This window comes from Pogona vitticeps, chromosome 12 (genome assembly GCF_051106095.1).
Source record: "Pogona vitticeps strain Pit_001003342236 chromosome 12, PviZW2.1, whole genome shotgun sequence".
Lineage (NCBI taxonomy): Eukaryota > Metazoa > Chordata > Lepidosauria > Squamata > Agamidae > Pogona > Pogona vitticeps.
Genome location: NC_135794.1, coordinates 21,936,068 through 21,942,878, shown reverse-complemented (window position 1 = coordinate 21,942,878; position 6,811 = coordinate 21,936,068). Strand labels below are relative to the sequence as shown.

Below are 6,811 nucleotides of genomic sequence, written 5' to 3'. Positions count from 1 at the left end.
CATGTCCTTGCCAGCTCTCTTCCATGCCTTTTCCCCTCACACTGAGCTTTTCCTGGCATGCCAAAATTTGAATCCCTCATGCCAGTTGGAGGAAGACGAGGAGCAGAAGATCAGCATCGCAACTCATGACGCTTCTTGTCTCACAAACACTGGCAGTGGTAGAGCAAAGCCTGACAAAGAGTGTGGAGAGGTACTCTACATTCATTGTTTGCCCTGCAACTGTGGCATCATAAAAACTGTCCTCTGGTACTGGTTTTGGCCCTGCCATCCTAGGGAAGGAAATGCTATCAACCCAACAATCCTATTTATAGTGGTTGGCTCTTGAAGGGCTCGTTAAGACCTGTTACCTGTACAAAAGACCTGATTCTGGGGAAAGGGGAAAAGCACCAGAACTGGTGTGTTGATGTGGATCAATGCAACTAACTACATCTTTTTGGATTCTCCTTAGGTGCATGGCTTTGGGGAGCGTCACAGTGAACATCTGTGTTTCAAAATCTACGGCTACAAAATTAGTGCATGACATAGGGTTCCTAGTTTGAGCCTCAGCAGGCCCTGAAACGCATCCTGGGAGAGCAGCAAAGTGAGAATGCTGGGTCTGAAGGGAATCCAAAGCGAGATTTACAGATAACCCATTATTCCACATCTCGCTTTATTCCTATATATATCTTTTCTTTTTTGGGGCCATTGTCTTTATTACTAGCATGCAGGAGAGCCCAGAATTCAATGGGATTTTTCTCTAGAGAGCCACACCATGGAAAGCAGCCTGGTTTGATTTCCCTGTAATTCACTGGGAAGTGCCTTTTATGGAGCAAGTTGGCTGAGAGCATTTTGAGACGCAGCCTTGAAGGATGCCTCCATTTTGCTGTGTATCTCTTTCCCTGCAATCTGTTGGTTGAGTTCCATGGGGCATGGGACAACTCATTTTCCAGATCCTCCCCAGATCCTCTTTAAGGATGTCATGCTTCAGGGTTCCAAAGTGGGGAAATGAATTTTAGCAAGCCTGGAGTAGGAAACAATTAAACGTTTGTGGGTGTGGTGCCACTAATGCAGGGATGGGTGATCTTCAGATATCTCGGGTGACCCCTGTGCCCATCACGTGGTCTTGGAGAGCCAGACCGGTCTGCTTGAGAAGCCCTTATTTGGGGTTTATTTGCTTAAAGTATTTTTACCCTGCCTTCCACATTAAGAAGGACTCAAGGTGACCTACATAGTTAAAAGACAATATTAAAGCCAACAACAGTAAGTATATAAATGCTATGTGAAACCCTGGACACCCATCTTCCTCCACCCCTTTCTAGACAGTCCCAGGGACTAGCACAAATATCTTTGTATGTCAGTTGTGTATTCATAACTTTGGTACACAGAGAGAGAGAGAGAGAGAGAGAGAGAGAAAGAGGGAGGGAGGGAGAAACAAGTGGATCATAGAGCAAACCAAGCCTAAACTATCTCTGGAGGCAAAAAGGTTGAAGCTGAGCCCGCTCTACTTTGGGTACATCATGAGAAGGCAGGATTCTCTGGAGAGGACAATTATACTGGAAGGCAGCAGGAGAAGAGGAAGACCAAATAAGAGATGGACCGACTCCTTACAAGAAGCCACAGACTTGAGTTTGCAAGAGCTGAGCAGGGCCGTTGAGGACAGGGCATTTTGGAGATCACTCATTCATGGGGTCGCTATAAGTCAGAAGCGACTTGACTGCACGTAACAACAACAACATATTGTGAGGATAGGCTAGTACTAGCACAAGCACTGTCCTAAGCAGAACTTTACCGCTTACACTACAGACAACGGCACGGGGAGGGGGCAGCATGGAAAATGGCAGGGCCGGGATGTGATCTAGAGTTCAGCCTTCACATACGGATCCACACACATCAGAACACCTGGCAGGGCAACGTTCGGGTCAAAGCTGAAGAATCCGCCGTGGCAGCTGGAAAGACCATTACGTCCATCTTCACCCTGTATCTATTTTCTGCAGAATGCAAGCCGAGTTTACAAGGCAGGGTGATAAATAATAAATACTTTAGCACTGAAATGGAAAATAGCCGTTCCAACTCACCCTCCTTCGTTTCCCCTTTTTTAGTGCCTGAGCTCTTTTGCTCTTGTAAAAGCCACCTTCCATCACTCAAGGACACCGATCAGCACGGCTTGCCTTACTCTTTAGGTTTGCTCTACCCACCCCGCCCCGTTGGGGCCGAGCACCTCCAGGATTGACTACCTGGCCCAACAGGTGATGAGGCACGCTCCCGGGAAAGAGGAATCTTAGGGACTCCCGCCAGGATCCCTAACCCCCTTTTCTTCAGCCACACCGTGGCTGGAAATCTCTCAAAACAACTCCATAACCGTTTTAATGCCGGCCGCAAAGATTCTTCATGGCCGTAAACCCTGGAACAGTCTATAATGGCACACGTCCTGCCCACGATGGAAAATGGATACTTAACATGGTTCACTGAGCGCCGCATCCTGCCGAGGCAGTCTAAATGCAGATCGCACGTTCCCACTGGAAGGGCTACAAGCATCCGTCCAGAGAGCAGTGCTCGAGCAAAGAGGTTAAGCTGTTCTTCGTTTCTTCAATAAAGGAGCCAGCAGAAGGACCGAGAACAGCCCCTTCTCCATTTAACACCTCCAGGTTCTTTACTGGAGGCCTTGGAAATCTGCTAAACAACAATTTTTTGGGGGGGGGGTGCTTTGAGGTCGTTGGTTCTTGTTAAGGTGAGAGGCATGCAGATAATGTCGACTCCACTTGTTGCAAGGCGGGGAGGACATCGATAAACCTGACCTGGAAGTTTTTAGATAGCAAAGTCCTTTTTTTTCCCCAAGTAGTTTGAGCTTCAACACTGTAATTCTGGGGGGAAAAAAACAGTTACAGCAGCTACACTGGCTGTCGATCTGTTGCCAGGCACAATTCAAAATGATGGCTCTAATCTAATAAAGTTCTAAGGTTGGATCCAAGCTATCTCAAAGACTGTGTCTCCCATCTCGAGCTGGCTTGGGTGTTAAGATCATCAGGGGAGGTCCTTCTCTCAGTCTCACCACCCTCAAAAGCACCCTGTCTTTGCAGTCTTGCTACAAGCAGGCAAAGACCGTTCTCTTCAGGCAAGCTTTCTCTTAATGACTGGCTACATAAGTGGGGTTTTTCAGTGGATGATTGTGCCTTGTTTATTTTATTTTATTGCATTTATACCCCGCCTATCTAGTCGAACGACCACTCTAGGCTGCTTCCAACATATATAACAACATATAAAATATAACGAAATTTGTAAACATCAGTAGACAAGTTATTCAAGATGGAAAAAGAGAAAAAAGAGAAAAAAAGAGAGAGAAAAACTGAACATGCTTTTTTTGGTGTTGCATTTTAAAATCATTTTAAAATTGTGCTATTTTTGGTATTTCTTCAATATTTTTTATTAAAGTATTTTTTTTATACTTAACTGTGTTAGCTTTAAATATTGCCTTTTAATGATGCATGCCACCTGGGGCCCTTCTTAAGGAGAAAGGTCGGGTAAAAATATGTTAAATAAATAAATAATAAATCAGAGAGCTCACAGGCGCTGATGTCCTTTCTCCTCCTCCTTTGTTTGCTATCAAGGTTTTAGTCGTTTTCAAAGAAGAATTCCTTTAAATGCAGTGGTCCCAGTGATGAAACGCTGGTCTCAAAAGTGTAACTGTGCAATTATTTTCAAAAAGTAGCTGTCCAGGCTCCCATCCTTGACCCTACCAAGCACATGTTGGAGGGAGAGTCACAGTCCTGGGAGAGAAGAAAGCAATGGGTAACACAGGGAAAAAAGTGGGAATAAATAAAAGCAATTATAGTAATTGAGCAGCTATCTATCTGCAGGCTGATGTTTCATCTGTACCTGAAGTGAGCGACAGGTAAATATCTTCCCCTTTCTGACAGTTTAATTAACCAAAACAAACGAGGTGGTAGAAATTAGGAGGAGACTTTACCAGTTCAGGTTCCCAAGAAATGTTGAGCTCCATCATCATCTTAGAACTGCAGAGCTGGAAGGGACCCCCATGGGATCACCATGTCCAGCACCTGTTAAGGAGGCACCAAGGGGGAATCAAACTCCCAATCTCTGGCTCTGCAGAGCAGATGCCTAAACCTCTCAACTATCCAGCAGAGATAAGTTACTACTTTCCCTGTACTTCGTGGGTGAGGAATTTCAGGGGATCAAGGTTCCCCCTGGCTCCTCCCCTCATTTGGAAAAGGTTGGTTTGGGACTCCCTTTTACAAATAAAAAGGTAAACAGGAATGGTCATTGCAAATTTGTGGTTGGGAATCTCCCGGCTGCCAGAACTGGAAAATTCATCCTAGAGGTCCGTTGAGAAGGATGCCAAGAAACTGGAGCAAGTTCAGCGGAGCCCTACGAGGATGATCAGGGGACTGAAAACCAAGCCCTAGGAGGAAAAACTGAGAGAAGTGGGCATGTTTAGCCTTGAGAAAAGAAGACTGTGAAGAGACAGGACAGCACTTTTCAAATACAGTGGTGCCTCGCTTAACGAGTGCACCGTACAACGACGAATCTGCATAGCGATCCCCTTTTCGGGATTGCTAATGCGGAGGCATACCGATCGTTCCAATGGGCAAAACTCGCATAGCGGAATGCTTACCGATCTTCGCTTTGCGATGCCCACGGATCAGCTGTTCGGCGGTTTAAAAATGGCTGCCGAGGGCGCGAAAATGGCTGCCGCTATGGAGGAAACTTCGCTGAATGGTAAGTTTAGGGCCCATTGGAACGCATTAAACGATGTTTAATGTGTTCCAATGGGTTTTTATGTTCTGTTTAGCGATGTTTTCACATAGCGAGAGTTAATCCGGAACGGATTACCTTGCTATGCGAGGCACCGCTGTACTTGAAAGGTAGTTCTACAGAGGAGAGTCAGGACTTGTTCTCGATCACCCCAGATTGCAGGGCACGCAACAACAGGCTCAAGCTACCGGAAGCTAGATTTTGGCTGTATATGGGGGGGGGCAGAATCTAACTGTTAGAGCAGTACGACAATGGGACCGATGACCTCAAGGGGAGGTGGTGAGCGCTCCAACACTGGAGGCCTTCAAGAGAAAATTGGACAACCCTCTGTCAGATCTACCTTGGTTTGGATTCCTGCACTGAGGAAGGGATTGGACTCAATGGGCTTATAGGTCCATTCCAACTCAACTATTCTGTGAATCTATGAGGCTCCCAAAGGGTGGAAATAATCCATTAAGTGTGTTTGTGAGTGAGTGGGTGTGGGTGGGTCCTGCCCCTGAGTGAGCTGTGAAAAGGAGGTCTTATTCCTGGGCTGAACATGTTGAAAACAACGCTAAGTGTACCAAGGGAGAAAGATCCCTTTGTAGCTTCACCAGGGTTGTAGGGAACCTTGATCCAGCAAGTGCATCTTTGACAGCTTTCTACCACTTTATGGTAATTGTTTCATCCCATTAGTCTTTTCTTTTCTTTGAGTTGGTTCCAGTAGAAAACCACTTTTCAGCTGCTGCGGCTGCCCTTGCTCTGTTCCGTCAAAGCTGTTGCTGCTTTTTTCAAACAGTGCGGTTTTAATGGGTGCAATCCACCATGACTAATGCGTCCGTATTAGAAAAGAAGGGTACAAATTCCGATGTGTTCCGATATTAATTGGCATAGATATAAAAAAATACCATTTGGGCAGATGATCGCTCAAGACTGATTCACACCTGCATGCTTATTACTTGGCAACTGACACATTGAGGCATTAATTCCTCGTGTGATTGACATCAATGCAAGTTTGATTTCTTAAATAATCATTGATTTCTCCGGATACAGTATTTTTCCATGGTATCTGTGCACACATCCAGTAGCAGTTGTCGATGGTTGAGCAATGAGAGAACATATGATCCTGTTGTGTGAGCCGGATATAAGATATTTCACAACACACATTAGACAAGCAATTATTTTGTTCAGCCAACCTCCTGTTTTCATTCCTACCTTCTCAAATCCTAGCTTTTTAATTCCATCATCCATGAATTACATTTGCAAAGATTTTGTACTGTCCAAGGAGAACGTTCTTGTCTTTTCCTCTTGTGCTCCAAGCCAATGATTTCCCTCTTCCTTGGTTCTAATCTCACCGTTGAGGCTGATTCTGTTTGATCTTCTCATTGTAATGCAGCCCAGGGAAGGGAGTTCAGCAAATGGCCCTCTTTAGAATTCAACCATTTCTCTAATGTGATTACAAATGGCTATTAACCCTCCCAGCAACATGAAAGAATTGATACTCACGGATGCAGGGTACGCCAGGACCCCCTCCTCTGCCAGGTGTCTCGTCCACAAAAGGCATCTGTTTAGCATGGCTAATGCTCGCCACCCTTCTCTCCTCACATCAGGCGATGGGGAGGGGAACACAAGATTGGGGATAAATGGGAAAGTTGTCTCTCAGTGCTTGAGAAACACTCTGGGGAAGTGGGCTTTTATTGTGATGGCCAAGTTGGTGTGAATGAGCATTGTTAGAGGGAGTGTTTTCTCACAGATGGTATGCATGAAAGAGGTTCTTTGTTCTTCAGTTGCATTGCTCGGACTGCGCTCGCTCTTCTGTGCCATCAAATTGCTTTTGATTTCGGACAACCACAGTAGAGTTTTCAAGATAGGAGAGATGTCCAAGGACTGATTTTACCAGTCCAACCACTGCTCCTTAGTGGGTTTCCATGGCTGAATGGGGATTTGAACCTGAAGTCTAGACCAGTGATGTAATGGACTGGCTACCATAGCTCAGATGACCCAAGGATATTATAGTCATATCCTGGATGGGATAAGTTCCCATGGCGCCATAAGGTTAGGACTTTGGGGTAGACATGTGGAG

The 6,811-nt window shown here is 45.6% G+C and overlaps 1 long non-coding RNA gene across 1 annotated transcript; it reads right to left on the bottom strand.

The window, feature by feature from the left end:
- Nucleotides 1–519: 519 nt before the first annotated feature.
- LOC144584646 (uncharacterized) lies at nucleotides 520–6,450 on the bottom strand. Its single transcript, XR_013539029.1, has 2 exons — nucleotides 6,235–6,450; nucleotides 520–3,743 (listed from the first exon to the last, which is right to left on the bottom strand). It is a non-coding gene; the product is annotated as an uncharacterized LOC144584646 (long non-coding RNA).
- Between the last annotated feature and the right edge of the window lie 361 nt (nucleotides 6,451–6,811).